Source organism: Camellia sinensis, unplaced genomic scaffold, assembly GCF_055761805.1.
Source record: "Camellia sinensis isolate YWXY unplaced genomic scaffold, ASM5576180v1 Unanchor4, whole genome shotgun sequence".
Lineage (NCBI taxonomy): Eukaryota > Viridiplantae > Streptophyta > Magnoliopsida > Ericales > Theaceae > Camellia > Camellia sinensis.
In genome coordinates this window covers 9,329,847-9,354,135 of record NW_028129277.1, presented here as the reverse complement: position 1 = coordinate 9,354,135, position 24,289 = coordinate 9,329,847, and positions in this window count along the sequence as shown.

Below are 24,289 nucleotides of genomic sequence, written 5' to 3'. Positions count from 1 at the left end.
ATTCTCCTACACAGTGGCAGATATGTAAATACGGGGTTTACATACCATTTCTTGCGCATTACGGTTCGAACACTCGAACACCTATACGGATTCTCCTGCACAGTGGCAGATATGTAAATACGGGGTTTCGGGACCATTTCTTGCACATTACGGTTTGAACACTCGAACACCTATATGGATTCTCCTGCACAGTGGCAGATATGTAAATACGGGGTTTCCGTACCATTTCTTGCGCATTACGGTTCGAACACTCGAACACCTATACGGATTCTCCTGCACAGTGGCAGATATGTAAATACGGGGTTTACATACCATTTCTTGCGCATTACGGTTCTAACACTCGAACACCTATACGGATTCTCCTGCACAGTGGCAGATATGTAAATACGAGGTTTCCGTACCATTTATTGCGCATTACAGTTCGAACACTCGAACACCTATACGGATTCTCCTGCACAGTGGCAGATATGTAAATACGGGGTTTACATAACATTTCTTGCGCATTACGGTTCGAACACTAGAACACCTATACGGATTCTCCTGCACAGTGGCAGATATGTAAATACGGGGTTTCCGTACCATTTCTTGCGCATTACGGTTCGAACACTCGAACACCTATACGGATTCTCCTGTACAGTGGCAGATATGTAAATACGGGGTTTACATACCATTTCTTGCGCATTACGGTTCTAACACTCGAACACCTATACGGATTCTCCTGCACAGTGGCAGATATGTAAATACGGGGTTTCCGTACTATTTCTTGCGCATTACGGTTCGAACACTTGAACACCTATACGGATTCTCCTGCACAGTGGCAGATATGTAAATACGGGGTTTCCGTACCATTTCTTGCGCATTACGGTTCGAACACTCGAACACCTATACGGATTCACCTGCATAGTGGCAGAAATGTAAATACGGGGTTTACATACCATTTCTTGCGCATTACGGTTCGAACACTCGAACACCTATACGGATTCTCCTGCACAGTGGCAGATATGTAAATACGGGGTTTCGAGACCATTTCTTGCACATTACGGTTCGAACACTCGAACACCTAAATGGATTCTCCTACACAGTGGCAGATATGTAAATACGGGGATTACATACCATTTCTTGCGCATTACGGTTCGAACACTCGAACACCTATACGGATTCTCCTGCACAGTGGCAGATATGTAAATACGGGGTTTCGGGACCATTTCTTGCACATTACGGTGTGAACACTCGAACACCTATATGGATTCTCCTGCACAGTGGTAGATATGTAAATACGGGGTTTCCGTACCATTTCTTGCGCATTACGGTTCGAACACTCGAACACCTATACGGATTCTCCTACACAGTGGCAGATATGTAAATACGGGGTTTACATACCATTTCTTGCGCATTACGGTTCTAACACTCGAGCACCTATACGGATTCTCCTGCACAGTGGCAGATATGTAAATACGGGGTTTCCGTACCATTTATTGCGCATTACAGTTCGAACACTCGAACACCTATACGGATTCTCCTGCACAGTGGCAGATATGTAAATACGGGGTTTACATAACATTTCTTGCGCATTACGGTTCGAACACTAGAACACCTATACGGATTCTCCTGCACAGTGGCAGATATGTAAATACGGGGTTTCCGTACCATTTCTTGCGCATTACGGTTCGAACACTCGAACACCTATACGGATTCTCCTGCACAGTGGCAGATATGTAAATACGGGGTTTACATACCATTTCTTGCGCATTACGGTTCTAACACTCGAACACCTATACGGATTCTCCTGCACAGTGGCAGATATGTAAATACGGGGTTTCCGTACCATTTCTTGCGCATTACGGTTCGAACACTTGAACACCTATACGGATTCTCCTGCACAGTGGCAGATATGTAAATACGGGGTTTCCGTACCATTTCTTGCGCATTACGGTTCGAACACTCGAACACCTATACGGATTCACCTGCATAGTGGCAGATATGTAAATACGGGGTTTACATACCATTTCTTGCGCATTACGGTTCGAACACTCGAACACCTATACGGATTCTCCTGCACAGTGGCAGATATGTAAATACGGGGTTTCGGGACCATTTCTTGCACATTACGGTTCGAACACTCGAACACCTATATGGATTCTCCTACACAGTGGCAGATATGTAAATACGGGGTTTACATACCATTTCTTGCGCATTACGGTTCGAACACTCGAACACCTATACGGATTCTCCTGCACAGTGGCAGATATGTAAATACGGGGTTTCGGGACCATTTCTTGCACATTACGGTTCGAACACTCGAACACCTATATGGATTCTCCTACACAGTGGCAGATATGTAAATACGGGGTTTACATACCATTTCTTGCGCATTACGGTTCGAACACTCGAACACCTATACGGATTCTCCTGCACAGTGGCAGATATGTAAATACGGAGTTTCGGGACCATTTCTTGCACATTACGGTTTGAACACTCGAACACCTATATGGATTCTCCTGCACAGTGGCAGATATGTAAATACGGGGTTTCCGTACCATTTCTTGCGCATTACGGTTCGAACACTCGAACACCTATACGGATTCTCCTGCACAGTGGCAGATATGTAAATACGGGGTTTACATACCATTTCTTGCGCATTACGGTTCTAACACTAGAACACCTATACGGATTCTCCTGCACAGTGGCAGATATGTAAATACGGGGTTTCCGTACCATTTCTTGCGCATTACGGTTCGAACACTCGAACACCTATACGGATTCTCCTGCACAGTGGCAGATATGTAAATACGGGGTTCACATACCATTTCTTGCGCATTACGGTTCTAACACTCGAACACCTATACGGATTCTACTGCACAGTGGCAGATATGTAAATACGGGGTTTCCGTACCATTTCTTGCGCATTACGGTTCGAACACTCGAACACCTATACGGATTCACCTGCATAGTGGCAGATATGTAAATACGGGGTTTACATACCATTTCTTACGCATTACGGTTCGAACACTCGAACACCTATACGGATTCTCCTGCACAGTGGCAGATATGTAAATACGGGGTTTCGGGACCATTTCTTGCACATTACGGTTCGAACACTCGAACACCTATATGAATTCTCCTACACAGTGGCAGATATGTAAATACGGGGTTTACATACCATTTCTTGCGCATTACGGTTCGAACACTCGAACACCTATACGGATTCTCCTGCACAGTGGCAGATATGTAAATACGGGGTTTCGGGACCATTTCTTGCACATTACGGTTTGAACACTCGAACACCTATATGGATTCTCCTGCACAGTGGCAGATATGTAAATACGGGGTTTCCGTACCATTTCTTGCGCATTACGGTTCGAACACTCGAACACCTATACGGATTCTCCTGCACAGTGGCAGATATGTAAATACGGGGTTTACATACCATTTCTTGCGCATTACGGTTCTAACACTCGAACACCTATACGGATTCTCCTGCACAGTGGCAGATATGTAAATACGGGGTTTCCGTACCATTTATTGCGCATTACAGTTCGAACACTCGAACACCTATACGGATTCTCCTGCACAGTGGCAGATATGTAAATACGGGGTTTACATAACATTTCTTGCGCATTACGGTTCGAACACTAGAACACCTATACGGATTCTCCTGCACAGTGGCAGATATGTAAATACGGGGTTTCCGTACCATTTCTTGCGCATTACGGTTCGAACACTCGAACACATATACGGATTCTCCTGCACAGTGGCAGATATGTAAATACGGGGTTTACATACCATTTCTTGCGCATTACGGTTCTAACACTCGAACACCTATACGGATTCTCCTGCACAGTGGCAGATATGTAAATACGGGGTTTCCGTACCATTTCTTGCGCATTACGGTTCGAACACTTGAACACCTATACGGATTCTCCTGCACAGTGGCAGATATGTAAATACGGGGTTTCCGTACCATTTCTTGCGCATTACGGTTCGAACACTCGAACACCTATACGGATTCACCTGCATAGTGGCAGATATGTAAATACGGGGTTTACATACCATTTCTTGCGCATTACGGTTCGAACACTCGAACACCTATACGGATTCTCCTGCACAGTGGCAGATATGTAAATACGGGGTTTCGGGACCATTTCTTGCACATTACGGTTCGAACACTCGAACACCTATATGGATTCTCCTACACAGTGGCAGATATGTAAATACGGGGTTTACATACCATTTCTTGCGCATTACGGTTCGAACACTCGAACACCTATACGGATTCTCCTGCACAGTGGCAGATATGTAAATACGGGGTTTCGGGACCATTTCTTGCACATTACGGTGTGAACACTCGAACACCTATATGGATTCTCCTGCACAGTGGTAGATATGTAAATACGGGGTTTCCGTACCATTTCTTGCGCATTACGGTTCGAACACTCGAACACCTATACGGATTCTCCTACACAGTGGCAGATATGTAAATACGGGGTTTACATACCATTTCTTGCGCATTACGGTTCTAACACTCGAGCACCTATACGGATTCTCCTGCACAGTGGCAGATATGTAAATACGGGGTTTCCGTACCATTTATTGCGCATTACAGTTCGAACACTCGAACACCTATACGGATTCTCCTGCACAGTGGCAGATATGTAAATACGGGGTTTACATAACATTTCTTGCGCATTACGGTTCTAACACTAGAACACCTATACGGATTCTCCTGCACAGTGGCAGATATGTAAATACGGGGTTTCCGTACCATTTCTTGCGCATTACGGTTCGAACACTCGAACACCTATACGGATTCTCCTGCACAGTGGCAGATATGTAAATACGGGGTTTACATACCATTTCTTGCGCATTACGGTTCTAACACTCGAACACCTATACGGATTCTCCTGCACAGTGGCTGATATGTAAATACGGGGTTTCCGTACCATTTGTTGCGCATTACGGTTCGAACACTTGAACACCTATACGGATTCTCCTGCACAGTGGCAGATATGTAAATACGGGGTTCACATACCATTTCTTGCGCATTACGGTTCAAACACTCGAACACCTATACGGATTCTCCTGCACAGTGGCAGATATTTAAATACGGGGTTTCCGTACCATTTCTTGCGCATTACGGTTCGAACACTCGAACACCTATACGGATTCACCTGCATAGTGGCAGACATGTAAATACGGGATTTACATACCATTTCTTGCGCATTACGGTTCGAACACTCGAACACCTATACGGATTCTCCTGCACAGTGGCAGATATGTAAATACGGGGTTTACATACCATTTCTTGTGCATTACGGTTCTAACACTCGAACACCTATACGGATTCTCCTGCACAGTGGCAGATATGTAAATACGGGGTTTCGGGACCATTTCTTGCACATTACGGTTCGAACACTCGAACACCTATATGGATTCTCCTACACAGTGGCAGATATGTAAATACGGGGTTTACATACCATTTCTTGCGCATTACGGTTCGAACACTCGAACACCTATACGGATTCTCCTGCACAGTGGCAGATATGTAAATACGGGGTTTCGGGACCATTTCTTGCACATTACGGTTTGAACACTCGAACACCTATACGGATTCTCCTGCACAGTGGCAGATATGTAAATACGGGGTTTACATACCATTTCTTGCGCATTACGGTTCGAACACTCGAACACCTATACGGATTCTCCTGCACAGTGGCAGATATGTAAATACGAGGTTTCGGGACCATTTCTTGCACATTACGGTTTGAACACTCGAACACCTATATGGATTCTCCTGCACAGTGGCAGATATGTAAATACGGGGTTTCCGTACCATTTCTTGCGCATTACGGTTCGAACACTCGAACACCTATACGGATTCACCTGCATAGTGGCAGACATGTAAATACGGGGTTTACATACCATTTCTTGCGCATTACGGTTCTAACACTCGAACACCTATACGGATTCTCCTGCACAGTGGCAGATATGTAAATACGGGGTTTCGGGACCATTTCTTGCACATTACGGTTCGAACACTCGAACACCTATATGGATTCTCCTACACAGTGGCAGATATGTAAATACGGGGTTTACATACCATTTCTTGCGCATTACGGTTCGAACACTCGAACACCTATACGGATTCTCCTGCACAGTGGCAGATATGTAAATACGGGGTTTCGGGACCATTTCTTGGACATTACGGTTTGAACACTCGAACACCTATACGGATTCTCCTGCACAGTGGCAGATATGTAAATACGGGGTTTACATACCATTTCTTGCGCATTACGTTTCGAACACTCGAACACCTATACGGATTCTCCTGCACAGTGGCAGATATGTAAATACGGGGTTTCGGGACCATTTCTTGCACATTACGGTTTGAACACTCGAACACCTATACGGATTCTCCTGCACAGTGGCAGATATGTAAATACGGGGTTTCCGTACCATTTCTTGCGCATTACGGTTCGAACACTCGAACACCTATACGGATTCACCTGCATAGTAGCAGACATGTAAATACGGGGTTTACATACCATTTCTTGCGCATTACGGTTCGAACACTCGAACACCTATACGGATTCTCCTGCATAGTGGCAGACATGTAAATACGGGGTTTACATACCATTTCTTGCGCATTACGGTTCGAACACTCGAACACCTATACGGATTCTGCTGCATAGTGGCAGACATGTAAATACGGGGTTTACATACCATTTCTTGCGCAATACGGTTCTAACACTCGAACACCTATACGGATTCACCTGCATAGTGGCAGACATGTAAATACGGGGTTGCGGGACCATTTCTTGCACATTACGGTTCGAACACTCGAACACCTATATGGATTCTCCTACACAGTGGCAGATATGTAAATACGGGGTTTACATACCATTTCTTGCGCATTACGGTTCGAACACTCGAACACCTATACGGATTCTCCTGCACAGTGGCAGATATGTAAATACGGGGTTTCGGGACCATTTCTGGCACATTACGGTTCGAACACTCGAACACCTATATGGATTCTCCTACACAGTGGCAGATATGTAAATACGGGGTTTACATACCATTTCTTGCGCATTACGGTTCGAACACTCGAACACCTATACGGATTCTCCTGCACAGTGGCAGATATGTAAATACGGGGTTTCGGGACCATTTCTTGCACATTACGGTTTGAACACTCGAACACCTATACGGATTCTCCTGCACAGTGGCAGATATGTAAATACGGGGTTTACATACCATTTCTTGCGCATTACGGTTCGAACACTCGAACACCTATACGGATTCTCCTGCACAGTGGCAGATATGTAAATACGGGGTTTCGGGACCATTTCTTGCACATTACGGTTTGAACACTCGAACACCTATATGGATTCTCCTGCACAGTGGCAGATATGTAAATACGGGGTTTCCGTACCATTTCTTGCGCATTACGGTTCGAACACTCGAACACCTATACGGATTCTCCTGCACAGTGGCAGATATGTAAATACGGGGTTTACATACCATTTCTTGCGCATTACGGTTCTAACACTCGAACACCTATACGGATTCTCCTGCATAGTGGCAGATATGTAAATACGGGGTTTCCGTACCATTTATTGCGCATTACGGTTCGAACACTTGAACACCTATACGGATTCTCCTGCACAGTGGCAGATATGTAAATACGGGGTTTCCGTACCATTTCTTGCGCATTACGGTTCGAACACTCGAACACCTATACGGATTCACCTGCATAGTGGCAGATATGTAAATACGGGGTTTACATACCATTTCTTGCGCATTACGGTTCGAACACTCGAACACCTATACGGATTCTCCTGCACAGTGGCAGATATGTAAATACGGGGTTTCGGGACCATTTCTTGCACATTACGGTTCGAACACTCGAACACCTATATGGATTCTCCTACACAGTGGCAGATATGTAAATACGGGGTTTACATACCATTTCTTGCGCATTACGGTTCGAACACTCGAACACCTATACGGATTCTCCTGCACAGTGGCAGATATGTAAATACGGGGTTTCGGGACCATTTCTTGCACATTACGGTGTGAACACTCGAACACCTATATGGATTCTCCTGCACAGTGGCAGATATGTAAATACGGGGTTTCCGTACCATTTCTTGCGCATTACGGTTCGAACACTCGAACACCTATACGGATTCTCCTACACAGTGGCAGATATGTAAATACGGGGTTTACATACCATTTCTTGCGCATTACGGTTCTAACACTCGAGCACCTATACGGATTCTCCTGCACAGTGGCAGATATGTAAATACGGGGTTTCCGTACCATTTATTGCGCATTACAGTTCGAACACTCGAACACCTATACGGATTCTCCTGCACAGTGGCAGATATGTAAATACGGGGTTTACATAACATTTCTTGCGCATTACGGTTCGAACACTAGAACACCTATACGGATTCTCCTGCACAGTGGCAGATATGTAAATACGGGGTTTCCGTACCATTTCTTGCGCATTACGGTTCGAACACTCGAACACCTATACGGATTCTCCTGCACAGTGGCAGATATGTAAATACGGGGTTTACATACCATTTCTTGCGCATTACGGTTCTAACACTCGAACACCTATACGGATTCTCCTGCACAGTGGCAGATATGTAAATACGGGGTTTCCGTACCATTTCTTGCGCATTACGGTTCGAACACTTGAACACCTATACGGATTCTCCTGCACAGTGGCAGATATGTAAATACGGGGTTTCCGTACCATTTCTTGCGTATTACGGTTCGAACACTCGAACACCTATACGGATTCACCTGCATAGTGGCAGATATGTAAATACGGGGTTTACATACCATTTCTTGCGCATTACGGTTCGAACACTCGAACACCTATACGGATTCTCCTGCACAGTGGCAGATATGTAAATACGGGGTTTCGGGACCATTTCTTGCACATTACGGTTCGAACACTCGAACACCTATATGGATTCTCCTACACAGTGGCAGATATGTAAATACGGGGTTTACATACCATTTCTTGCGCATTACGGTTCGAACACTCGAACACCTATACGGATTCTCCTGCACAGTGGCAGATATGTAAATACGGGGTTTCGGGACCATTTCTTGCACATTACGGTGTGAACACTCGAACACCTATACGGATTCTCCTGCACAGTGGCAGATATGTAAATACGGGGTTTCCGTACCATTTCTTGCGCATTACGGTTCGAACACTCGAACACCTATACGGATTCTCCTACACAGTGGCAGATATGTAAATACGGGGTTTACATACCATTTCTTGCGCATTACGGTTCTAACACTCGAGCACCTATACGGATTCTCCTGCACAGTGGCAGATATGTAAATACGGGGTTTCCGTACCATTTATTGCGCATTACAGTTCGAACACTCGAACACCTATACGGATTCTCCTGCACAGTGGCAGATATGTAAATACGGGGTTTCCGTACCATTTCTTGCGCATTACGGTTCGAACACTCGAACACCTATACGGATTCTCCTGCACAGTGGCAGATATGTAAATACGGGGTTTCCGTACCATTTCTTGCGCATTACGGTTCTAACACTCGAACACCTATACGGATTCTCCTGCACAGTGGCAGATATGTAAATACGGGGTTTCCGTACCATTTCTTGCGCATTACGGTTCGAACACTTGAACACCTATACGGATTCTCCTGCACAGTGGCAGATATGTAAATACGGGGTTTCCGTACCATTTCTTGCGCATTACGGTTCGAACACTCGAACACCTATACGGATTCACCTGCATAGTGGCAGATATGTAAATACGGGGTTTACATACCATTTCTTGCGCATTACGGTTCGAACACTCGAACACCTATACGGATTCTCCTGCACAGTGGCAGATATGTAAATACGGGGTTTCGGGACCATTTCTTGCACATTACGGTTCGAACACTCGAACACCTATATGGATTCTCCTACACAGTGGCAGATATGTAAATACGGGGTTTACATACCATTTCTTGCGCATTACGGTTCGAACACTCGAACACCTATACGGATTCTCCTGCACAGTGGCAGATATGTAAATACGGGGTTTCGGGACCATTTCTTGCACATTACGGTTCGAACACTCGAACACCTATATGGATTCTCCTACACAGTGGCAGATATGTAAATACGGGGTTTACATACCATTTCTTGCGCATTACGGTTCGAACACTCGAACACCTATACGGATTCTCCTGCACAGTGGCAGATATGTAAATACGGGGTTTCGGGACCATTTCTTGCACATTACGGTTTGAACACTCGAACACCTATATGGATTCTCCTGCACAGTGGCAGATATGTAAATACGGGGTTTCCGTACCATTTCTTGCGCATTACGGTTCGAACACTCGAACACCTATACGGATTCTCCTGCACAGTGGCAGATATGTAAATACGGGGTTTACATACCATTTCTTGCGCATTACGGTTCTAACACTAGAACACCTATACGGATTCTCCTGCACAGTGGCAGATATGTAAATACGGGGTTTCCGTACCATTTCTTGCGCATTACGGTTCGAACACTCGAACACCTATACGGATTCTCCTGCACAGTAGCAGATATGTAAATACGGGGTTCACATACCATTTCTTGCGCATTACGGTTCTAACACTCGAACACCTATACGGATTCTACTGCACAGTGGCAGATATGTAAATACGGGGTTTCCGTACCATTTCTTGCGCATTACGGTTCGAACACTCGAACACCTATACGGATTCACCTGCATAGTGGCAGATATGTAAATACGGGGTTTACATACCATTTCTTACGCATTACGGTTCGAACACTCGAACACCTATACGGATTCTCCTGCACAGTGGCAGATATGTAAATACGGGGTTTCGGGACCATTTCTTGCACATTACGGTTCGAACACTCGAACACCTATATGAATTCTCCTACACAGTGGCAGATATGTAAATACGGGGTTTACATACCATTTCTTGCGCATTACGGTTCGAACACTCGAACACCTATACGGATTCTCCTGCACAGTGGCAGATATGTAAATACGGGGTTTCGGGACCATTTCTTGCACATTACGGTTTGAACACTCGAACACCTATATGGATTCTCCTGCACAGTGGCAGATATGTAAATACGGGGTTTCCGTACCATTTCTTGCGCATTACGGTTCGAACACTCGAACACCTATACGGATTCTCCTGCACAGTGGCAGATATGTAAATACGGGGTTTACATACCATTTCTTGCGCATTACGGTTCTAACACTCGAACACCTATACGGATTCTCCTGCACAGTGGCAGATATGTAAATACGAGGTTTCCGTACCATTTATTGCGCATTACAGTTCGAACACTCGAACACCTATACGGATTCTCCTGCACAGTGGCAGATATGTAAATACGGGGTTTACATAACATTTCTTGCGCATTACGGTTCGAACACTAGAACACCTATACGGATTCTCCTGCACAGTGGCAGATATGTAAATACGGGGTTTCCGTACCATTTCTTGCGCATTACGGTTCGAACACTCGAACACCTATACGGATTCTCCTGTACAGTGGCAGATATGTAAATACGGGGTTTACATACCATTTCTTGCGCATTACGGTTCTAACACTCGAACACCTATACGGATTCTCCTGCACAGTGGCAGATATGTAAATACGGGGTTTCCGTACTATTTCTTGCGCATTACGGTTCGAACACTTGAACACCTATACGGATTCTCCTGCACAGTGGCAGATATGTAAATACGGGGTTTCCGTACCATTTCTTGCGCATTACGGTTCGAACACTCGAACACCTATACGGATTCACCTGCATAGTGGCAGATATGTAAATACGGGGTTTACATACCATTTCTTGCGCATTACGGTTCGAACACTCGAACACCTATACGGATTCTCCTGCACAGTGGCAGATATGTAAATACGGGGTTTCGAGACCATTTCTTGCACATTACGGTTCGAACACTCGAACACCTAAATGGATTCTCCTACACAGTGGCAGATATGTAAATACGGGGATTACATACCATTTCTTGCGCATTACGGTTCGAACACTCGAACACCTATACGGATTCTCCTGCACAGTGGCAGATATGTAAATACGGGGTTTCGGGACCATTTCTTGCACATTACGGTGTGAACACTCGAACACCTATATGGATTCTCCTGCACAGTGGTAGATATGTAAATACGGGGTTTCCGTACCATTTCTTGCGCATTACGGTTCGAACACTCGAACACCTATACGGATTCTCCTACACAGTGGCAGATATGTAAATACGGGGTTTACATACCATTTCTTGCGCATTACGGTTCTAACACTCGAGCACCTATACGGATTCTCCTGCACAGTGGCAGATATGTAAATACGGGGTTTCCGTACCATTTATTGCGAATTACAGTTCGAACACTCGAACACCTATACGGATTCTCCTGCACAGTGGCAGATATGTAAATACGGGGTTTACATAACATTTCTTGCGCATTACGGTTCGAACACTAGAACACCTATACGGATTCTCCTGCACAGTGGCAGATATGTAAATACGGGGTTTCCGTACCATTTCTTGCGCATTACGGTTCGAGCACTCGAACACCTATACGGATTCTCCTGCACAGTGGCAGATATGTAAATACGGGGTTTACATACCATTTCTTGCGCATTACGGTTCTAACACTCGAACACCTATACGGATTCTCCTGCACAGTGGCAGATATGTAAATACGGGGTTTCCGTACCATTTCTTGCGCATTACGGTTCGAACACTTGAACACCTATACGGATTCTCCTGCACAGTGGCAGATATGTAAATACGGGGTTTCCGTACCATTTCTTGCGCATTACGGTTCGAACACTCGAACACCTATACGGATTCACCTGCATAGTGGCAGATATGTAAATACGGGGTTTACATACCATTTCTTGCGCATTACGGTTCGAACACTCGAACACCTATACGGATTCTCCTGCACAGTGGCAGATATGTAAATACGGGGTTTCGGGACCATTTCTTGCACATTACGGTTCGAACACTCGAACACCTATATGGATTCTCCTACACAGTGGCAGATATGTAAATACGGGGTTTACATACCATTTCTTGCGCATTACGGTTCGAACACTCGAACACCTATACGGATTCTCCTGCACAGTGGCAGATATGTAAATACGGGGTTTCGGGACCATTTCTTGCACATTACGGTTCGAACACTCGAACACCTATATGGATTCTCCTACACAGTGGCAGATATGTAAATACGGGGTTTACATACCATTTCTTGCGCATTACGGTTCGAACACTCGAACACTTATACGGATTCTCCTGCACAGTGGCAGATATGTAAATACGGGGTTTCGGGACCATTTCTTGCACATTACGGTTTGAACACTCGAACACCTATATGGATTCTCCTGCACAGTGGCAGATATGTAAATACGGGGTTTCCGTACCATTTCTTGCGCATTACGGTTCGAACACTCGAACACCTATACGGATTCTCCTGCACAGTGGCAGATATGTAAATACGGGGTTTACATACCATTTCTTGCGCATTACGGTTCTAACACTAGAACACCTATACGGATTCTCCTCCACAGTGGCAGATATGTAAATACGGGGTTTCCGTACCATTTCTTGCGCATTACGGTTCGAACACTCGAACACCTATACGGATTCTCCTGCACAGTGGCAGATATGTAAATACGGGGTTCACATACCATTTCTTGCGCATTACGGTTCTAACACTCGAACACCTATACGGATTCTACTGCACAGTGGCAGATATGTAAATACGGGGTTTCCGTACCATTTCTTGCGCATTACGGTTCGAACACTCGAACACCTATACGGATTCACCTGCATAGTGGCAGATATGTAAATACGGGGTTTACATACCATTTCTTACGCATTACGGTTCGAACACTCGAACACCTATACGGATTCTCCTGCACAGTGGCAGATATGTAAATACGGGGTTTCGGGACCATTTCTTGCACATTACGGTTCGAACACTCGAACACCTATATGAATTCTCCTACACAGTGGCAGATATGTAAATACGGGGTTTACATACCATTTCTTGCGCATTACGGTTCGAACACTCGAACACCTATACGGATTCTCCTGCACAGTGGCAGATATGTAAATACGGGGTTTCGGGACCATTTCTTGCACATTACGGTTTGAACACTCGAACACCTATATGGATTCTCCTGCACAGTGGCAGATATGTAAATACGGGGTTTCCGTACCATTTCTTGCGCATTACGGTTCGAACACTCGAACACCTATACGGATTCTCCTGCACAGTGGCAGATATGTAAATACGGGGTTTACATACCATTTCTTGCGCATTACGGTTCTAACACTCGAACACCTATACGGATTCTCCTGCACAGTGGCAGATATGTAAATACGGGGTTTCCGTACCATTTATTGCGCATTACAGTTCGAACACTCGAACACCTATACGGATTCTCCTGCACAGTGGCAGATATGTAAATACGGGGTTTACATAACATTTCTTGCGCATTACGGTTCGAACACTAGAACACCTATACGGATTCTCCTGCACAGTGGCAGATATGTAAATACGGGGTTTCCGTACCATTTCTTGCGCATTACGGTTCGAACACTCGAACACCTATACGGATTCTCCTGCACAGTGGCAGATATGTAAATACGGGGTTTACATACCATTTCTTGCGCATTACGGTTCTAACACTCGAACACCTATACGGATTCTCCTGCACAGTGGCAGATATGTAAATACGGGGTTTCCGTACCATTTCTTGCGCATTACGGTTCGAACACTTGAACACCTATACGGATTCTCCTGCACAGTGGCAGATATGTAAATACGGGGTTTCCGTACCATTTCTTGCGCATTACGGTTCGAACACTCGAACACCTATACGGATTCACCTGCATAGTGGCAGATATGTAAATACGGGGTTTACATACCATTTCTTGCGCATTACGGTTCGAACACTCGAACACCTATACGGATTCTCCTGCACAGTGGCAGATATGTAAATACGGGGTTTCGGGACCATTTCTTGCACATTACGGTTCGAACACTCGAACACCTATATGGATTCTCCTACACAGTGGCAGATATGTAAATACGGGGTTTACATACCATTTCTTGCGCATTACGGTTCGAACACTCGAACACCTATACGGATTCTCCTGCACAGTGGCAGATATGTAAATACGGGGTTTCGGGACCATTTCTTGCACATTACGGTGTGAACACTCGAACACCTATATGGATTCTCCTGCACAGTGGTAGATATGTAAATACGGGGTTTCCGTACCATTTCTTGCGCATTACGGTTCGAACACTCGAACACCTATACGGATTCTCCTACACAGTGGCAGATATGTAAATACGGGGTTTACATACCATTTCTTGCGCATTACGGTTCTAACACTCGAGCACCTATACGGATTCTCCTGCACAGTGGCAGATATGTAAATACGGGGTTTCCGTACCATTTATTGCGCATTACAGTTCGAACACTCGAACACCTATACGGATTCTCCTGCACAGTGGCAGATATGTAAATACGGGGTTTACATAACATTTCTTGCGCATTACGGTTCTAACACTAGAACACCTATACGGATTCTCCTGCACAGTGGCAGATATGTAAATACGGGGTTTCCGTACCATTTCTTGCGCATTACGGTTCGAACACTCGAACACCTATACGGATTCTCCTGCACAGTGGCAGATATGTAAATACGGGGTTTACATACCATTTCTTGCGCATTACGGTTCTAACACTCGAACACCTATACGGATTCTCCTGCACAGTGGCTGATATGTAAATACGGGGTTTCCGTACCATTTCTTGCGCATTACGGTTCGAACACTAGAACACCTATACGGATTCTCCTGCACAGTGGCAGATATGTAAATACGGGGTTCACATACCATTTCTTGCGCATTACGGTTCAAACACTCGAACACCTGTACGGATTCTCCTGCACAGTGGCAGATATGTAAATACGGGGTTTCCGTACCATTTCTTGCGCATTACGGTTCGAACACTCGAACACCTATACGGATTCACCTGCATAGTGGCAGACATGTAAATACGGGATTTACATACCATTTCTTGCGCATTACGGTTCGAACACTCGAACACCTATACGGATTCTCCTGCACAGTGGCAGATATGTAAATACGGGGTTTCCGTACCATTTCTTGCGCATTACGGTTCGAACACTCGAACACCTATACGGATTCTCCTGTACAGTGGCAGATATGTAAATACGGGGTTTACATACCATTTCTTGCGCATTACGGTTCTAACACTCGAACACCTATACGGATTCTCCTGCACAGTGGCAGATATGTAAATACGGGGTTTCCGTACTATTTCTTGCGCATTACGGTTCGAACACTTGAACACCTATACGGATTCTCCTGCACAGTGGCAGATATGTAAATACGGGGTTTCCGTACCATTTCTTGCGCATTACGGTTCGAACACTCGAACACCTATACGGATTCACCTGCATAGTGGCAGATATGTAAATACGGGGTTTACATACCATTTCTTGCGCATTACGGTTCGAACACTCGAACACCTATACGGATTCTCCTGCACAGTGGCAGATATGTAAATACGGGGTTTCGAGACCATTTCTTGCACATTACGGTTCGAACACTCGAACACCTAAATGGATTCTCCTACACAGTGGCAGATATGTAAATACGGGGATTACATACCATTTCTTGCGCATTACGGTTCGAACACTCGAACACCTATACGGATTCTCCTGCACAGTGGCAGATATGTAAATACGGGGTTTCGGGACCATTTCTTGCACATTACGGTGTGAACACTCGAACACCTATATGGATTCTCCTGCACAGTGGTAGATATGTAAATACGGGGTTTCCGTACCATTTCTTGCGCATTACGGTTCGAACACTCGAACACCTATACGGATTCTCCTACACAGTGGCAGATATGTAAATACGGGGTTTACATACCATTTCTTGCGCATTACGGTTCTAACACTCGAGCACCTATACGGATTCTCCTGCACAGTGGCAGATATGTAAATACGGGGTTTCCGTACCATTTATTGCGAATTACAGTTCGAACACTCGAACACCTATACGGATTCTCCTGCACAGTGGCAGATATGTAAATACGGGGTTTACATAACATTTCTTGCGCATTACGGTTCGAACACTAGAACACCTATACGGATTCTCCTGCACAGTGGCAGATATGTAAATACGGGGTTTCCGTACCATTTCTTGCGCATTACGGTTCGAGCACTCGAACACCTATACGGATTCTCCTGCACAGTGGCAGATATGTAAATACGGGGTTTACATACCATTTCTTGCGCATTACGGTTCTAACACTCGAACACCTATACGGATTCTCCTGCACAGTGGCAGATATGTAAATACGGGGTTTCCGTACCATTTCTTGCGCATTACGGTTCGAACACTTGAACACCTATACGGATTCTCCTGCACAGTGGCAGATATGTAAATACGGGGTTTCCGTACCATTTCTTGCGCATTACGGTTCGAACACTCGAACACCTATACGGATTCACCTGCATAGTGGCAGATATGTAAATACGGGGTTTACATACCATTTCTTGCGCATTACGGTTCGAACACTCGAACACCTATACGGATTCTCCTGCACAGTGGCAGATATGTAAATACGGGGTTTCGGGACCATTTCTTGCACATTACGGTTCGAACACTCGAACACCTATATGGATTCTCCTACACAGTGGCAGATATGTAAATACGGGGTTTACATACCATTTCTTGCGCATTACGGTTCGAACACTCGAACACCTATACGGATTCTCCTGCACAGTGGCAGATATGTAAATACGGGGTTTCGGGACCATTTCTTGCACATTACGGTTCGAACACTCGAACACCTATATGGATTCTCCTACACAGTGGCAGATATGTAAATACGGGGTTTACATACCATTTCTTGCGCATTACGGTTCGAACACTCGAACACTTATACGGATTCTCCTGCACAGTGGCAGATATGTAAATACGGGGTTTCGGGACCATTTCTTGCACATTACGGTTTGAACACTCGAACACCTATATGGATTCTCCTGCACAGTGGCAGATATGTAAATACGGGGTTTCCGTACCATTTCTTGCGCATTACGGTTCGAACACTCGAACACCTATACGGATTCTCCTGCACAGTGGCAGATATGTAAATACGGGGTTTACATACCATTTCTTGCGCATTACGGTTCTAACACTAGAACACCTATACGGATTCTCCTCCACAGTGGCAGATATGTAAATACGGGGTTTCCGTACCATTTCTTGCGCATTACGGTTCGAACACTCGAACACCTATACGGATTCTCCTGCACAGTGGCAGATATGTAAATACGGGGTTCACATACCATTTCTTGCGCATTACGGTTCTAACACTCGAACACCTATACGGATTCTACTGCACAGTGGCAGATATGTAAATACGGGGTTTCCGTACCATTTCTTGCGCATTACGGTTCGAACACTCGAACACCTATACGGATTCACCTGCATAGTGGCAGATATGTAAATACGGGGTTTACATACCATTTCTTACGCATTACGGTTCGAACACTCGAACACCTATACGGATTCTCCTGCACAGTGGCAGATATGTAAATACGGGGTTTCGGGACCATTTCTTGCACATTACGGTTCGAACACTCGAACACCTATATGAATTCTCCTACACAGTGGCAGATATGTAAATACGGGGTTTACATACCATTTCTTGCGCATTACGGTTCGAACACTCGAACACCTATACGGATTCTCCTGCACAGTGGCAGATATGTAAATACGGGGTTTCGGGACCATTTCTTGCACATTACGGTTTGAACACTCGAACACCTATATGGATTCTCCTGCACAGTGGCAGATATGTAAATACGGGGTTTCCGTACCATTTCTTGCGCATTACGGTTCGAACACTCGAACACCTATACGGATTCTCCTGCACAGTGGCAGATATGTAAATACGGGGTTTACATACCATTTCTTGCGCATTACGGTTCTAACACTCGAACACCTATACGGATTCTCCTGCACAGTGGCAGATATGTAAATACGGGGTTTCCGTACCATTTATTGCGCATTACAGTTCGAACACTCGAACACCTATACGGATTCTCCTGCACAGTGGCAGATATGTAAATACGGGGTTTACATAACATTTCTTGCGCATTACGGTTCGAACACTAGAACACCTATACGGATTCTCCTGCACAGTGGCAGATATGTAAATACGGGGTTTCCGTACCATTTCTTGCGCATTACGGTTCGAACACTCGAACACCTATACGGATTCTCCTGCACAGTGGCAGATATGTAAATACGGGGTTTACATACCATTTCTTGCGCATTACGGTTCTAACACTCGAACACCTATACGGATTCTCCTGCACAGTGGCAGATATGTAAATACGGGGTTTCCGTACCATTTCTTGCGCATTACGGTTCGAACACTTGAACACCTATACGGATTCTCCTGCACAGTGGCAGATATGTAAATACGGGGTTTCCGTACCATTTCTTGCGCATTACGGTTCGAACACTCGAACACCTATACGGATTCACCTGCATAGTGGCAGATATGTAAATACGGGGTTTACATACCATTTCTTGCGCATTACGGTTCGAACACTCGAACACCTATACGGATTCTCCTGCACAGTGGCAGATATGTAAATACGGGGTTTCGGGACCATTTCTTGCACATTACGGTTCGAACACTCGAACACCTATATGGATTCTCCTACACAGTGGCAGATATGTAAATACGGGGTTTACATACCATTTCTTGCGCATTACGGTTCGAACACTCGAACACCTATACGGATTCTCCTGCACAGTGGCAGATATGTAAATACGGGGTTTCGGGACCATTTCTTGCACATTACGGTGTGAACACTCGAACACCTATATGGATTCTCCTGCACAGTGGTAGATATGTAAATACGGGGTTTCCGTACCATTTCTTGCGCATTACGGTTCGAACACTCGAACACCTATACGGATTCTCCTACACAGTGGCAGATATGTAAATACGGGGTTTACATACCATTTCTTGCGCATTACGGTTCTAACACTCGAGCACCTATACGGATTCTCCTGCACAGTGGCAGATATGTAAATACGGGGTTTCCGTACCATTTATTGCGCATTACAGTTCGAACACTCGAACACCTATACGGATTCTCCTGCACAGTGGCAGATATGTAAATACGGGGTTTACATAACATTTCTTGCGCATTACGGTTCTAACACTAGAACACCTATACGGATTCTCCTGCACAGTGGCAGATATGTAAATACGGGGTTTCCGTACCATTTCTTGCGCATTACGGTTCGAACACTCGAACACCTATACGGATTCTCCTGCACAGTGGCAGATATGTAAATACGGGGTTTACATACCATTTCTTGCGCATTACGGTTCTAACACTCGAACACCTATACGGATTCTCCTGCACAGTGGCTGATATGTAAATACGGGGTTTCCGTACCATTTCTTGCGCATTACGGTTCGAACACTTGAACACCTATACGGATTCTCCTGCACAGTGGCAGATATGTAAATACGGGGTTCACATACCATTTCTTGCGCATTACGGTTCAAACACTCGAACACCTGTACGGATTCTCCTGCACAGTGGCAGATATGTAAATACGGGGTTTCCGTACCATTTCTTGCGCATTACGGTTCGAACACTCGAACACCTATACGGATTCACCTGCATAGTGGCAGACATGTAAATACGGGATTTACATACCATTTCTTGCGCATTACGGTTCGAACACTCGAACACCTATACGGATTCTCCTGCACAGTGGCAGATATGTAAATACGGGGTTTACATACCATTTCTTGTGCATTACGGTTCTAACACTCGAACACCTATACGGATTCTCCTGCACAGTGGCAGATATGTAAATACGGGGTTTCGGGACCATTTCTTGCACATTACGGTTCGAACACTCGAACACCTATATGGATTCTCCTACACAGTGGCAGATATGTAAATACGGGGTTTACATACCATTTCTTGCGCATTACGGTTCGAACACTCGAACACCTATACGGATTCTCCTGCACAGTGGCAGATATGTAAATACGGGGTTTCGGGACCATTTCTTGCACATTACGGTTTGAACACTCGAACACCTATACGGATTCTCCTGCACAGTGGCAGATATGTAAATACGGGGTTTACATACCATTTCTTGCGCATTACGGTTCGAACACTCGAACACCTATACGGATTCTCCTGCACAGTGGCAGATATGTAAATACGAGGTTTCGGGACCATTTCTTGCACATTACGGTTTGAACACTCGAACACCTATATGGATTCTCCTGCACAGTGGCAGATATGTAAATACGGGGTTTCCGTACCATTTCTTGCGCATTACGGTTCGAACACTCGAACACCTATACGGATTCACCTGCATAGTGGCAGACATGTAAATACGGGGTTTACATACCATTTCTTGCGCATTACGGTTCTAACACTCGAACACCTATACGGATTCTCCTGCACAGTGGCAGATATGTAAATACGGGGTTTCGGGACCATTTCTTGCACATTACGGTTCGAACACTCGAACACCTATATGGATTCTCCTACACAGTGGCAGATATGTAAATACGGGGTTTACATACCATTTCTTGCGCATTACGGTTCGAACACTCGAACACCTATATGGATTCTCCTGCACAGTGGCAGATATGTAAATACGGGGTTTCGGGACCATTTCTTGCACATTACGGTTTGAACACTCGAACACCTATACGGATTCTCCTGCACAGTGGCAGATATGTAAATACGGGATTTACATACCATTTCTTGCGCATTACGTTTCGAACACTCGAACACCTATACGGATTCTCCTGCACAGTGGCAGATATGTAAATACGGGGTTTCGGGACCATTTCTTGCACATTACGGTTTGAACACTCGAACACCTATACGGATTCTCCTGCACAGTGGCAGATATGTAAATACGGGGTTTCCGTACCATTTCTTGCGCATTACGGTTCGAACACTCGAACACCTATACGGATTCACCTGCATAGTAGCAGACATGTAAATACGGGGTTTACATACCATTTCTTGCGCATTACGGTTCGAACACTCGAACACCTATACGGATTCTCCTGCATAGTGGCAGACATGTAAATACGGGGTTTACATACCATTTCTTGCGCAATACGGTTCTAACACTCGAACACCTATACGGATTCACCTGCATAGTGGCAGACATGTAAATACGGGGTTGCGGGACCATTTCTTGCACATTACGGTTCGAACACTCGAACACCTATATGGATTCTCCTACACAGTGGCAGATATGTAAATACGGGGTTTACATACCATTTCTTGCGCATTACGGTTCGAACACTCGAACACCTATACGGATTCTCCTGCACAGTGGCAGATATGTAAATACGAGGTTTCGGGACCATTTCTGGCACATTACGGTTCGAACACTCGAACACCTATATGGATTCTCCTACACAGTGGCAGATATGTAAATACGGGGTTTACATACCATTTCTTGCGCATTACGGTTCGAACACTCGAACACCTATACGGATTCTCCTGCACAGTGGCAGATATGTAAATACGGGGTTTCGGGACCATTTCTTGCACATTACGGTTTGAACACTCGAACACCTATACGGATTCTCCTGCACAGTGGCAGATATGTAAATACGGGGTTTGCATACCATTTCTTGCGCATTACGGTTCGAACACTCGAACACCTATACGGATTCTCCTGCACAGTGGCAGATATGTAAATACGGGGTTTCGGGACCATTTCTTGCACATTACGGTTTGAACACTCGAACACCTATATGGATTCTCCTGCACAGTGGCAGATATGTAAATACGGGGTTTCCGTACCATTTCTTGCGCATTACGGTTCGAACACTCGAACACCTATACGGATTCTCCTGCACAGTGGCAGATATGTAAATACGGGGTTTACATACCATTTCTTGCGCATTACGGTTCTAACACTCGAACACCTATACGGATTCTCCTGCATAGTGGCAGATATGTAAATACGGGGTTTCCGTACCATTTATTGCGCATTACAGTTCGAACACTCGAACACCTATACGGATTCTCCTGCACAGTGGCAGATATGTAAATACGGGGTTTACATAACATTTCTTGTGCATTACGGTTCGAACACTAGAACACCTATACGGATTCTCCTGCACAGTGGCAGATATGTAAATACGGGGTTTCCGTACCATTTCTTGCGCATTACGGTTCGAACACTCGAACACCTATACGGATTCTCCTGCACAGTGGCAGATATGTAAATACGGGGTTTACATACCATTTCTTGCGCATTACGGTTCTAACACTCGAACACCTATACGGATTCTCCTGCACAGTGGCAGATATGTAAATACGGGGTTTCCGTACCATTTCTTGCGCATTACGGTTCGAACACTTGAACACCTATACGGATTCTCCTGCACAGTGGCAGATATGTAAATACGGGGTTTCCGTACCATTTCTTGCGCATTACGGTTCGAACACTCGAACACCTATACGGATTCACCTGCATAGTGGCAGATATGTAAATACGGGGTTTACATACCATTTCTTGCGCATTACGGTTCGAACACTCGAACACCTATACGGATTCTCCTGCACAGTGGCAGATATGTAAATACGGGGTTTCGGGACCATTTCTTGCACATTACGGTTCGAACACTCGAACACCTATATGGATTCTCCTACACAGTGGTAGATATGTAAATACGGGGTTTACATACCATTTCTTGCGCATTACGGTTCGAACACTCGAACACCTATACGGATTCTCCTGCACAGTGGCAGATATGTAAATACGGGGTTTCGGGACCATTTCTTGCACATTACGGTGTGAACACTCGAACACCTATATGGATTCTCCTGCACAGTGGTAGATATGTAAATACGGGGTTTCCGTACCATTTCTTGCGCATTACGGTTCGAACACTCGAACACCTATACGGATTCTCCTACACAGTGGAAGATATGTAAATACGGGGTTTACATACCATTTCTTGCGCATTACGGTTCTAACACTCGAGCACCTATACGGATTCTCCTGCACAGTGGCAGATATGTAAATACGGGGTTTCCGTACCATTTATTGCGCATTACAGTTCGAACACTCGAACAC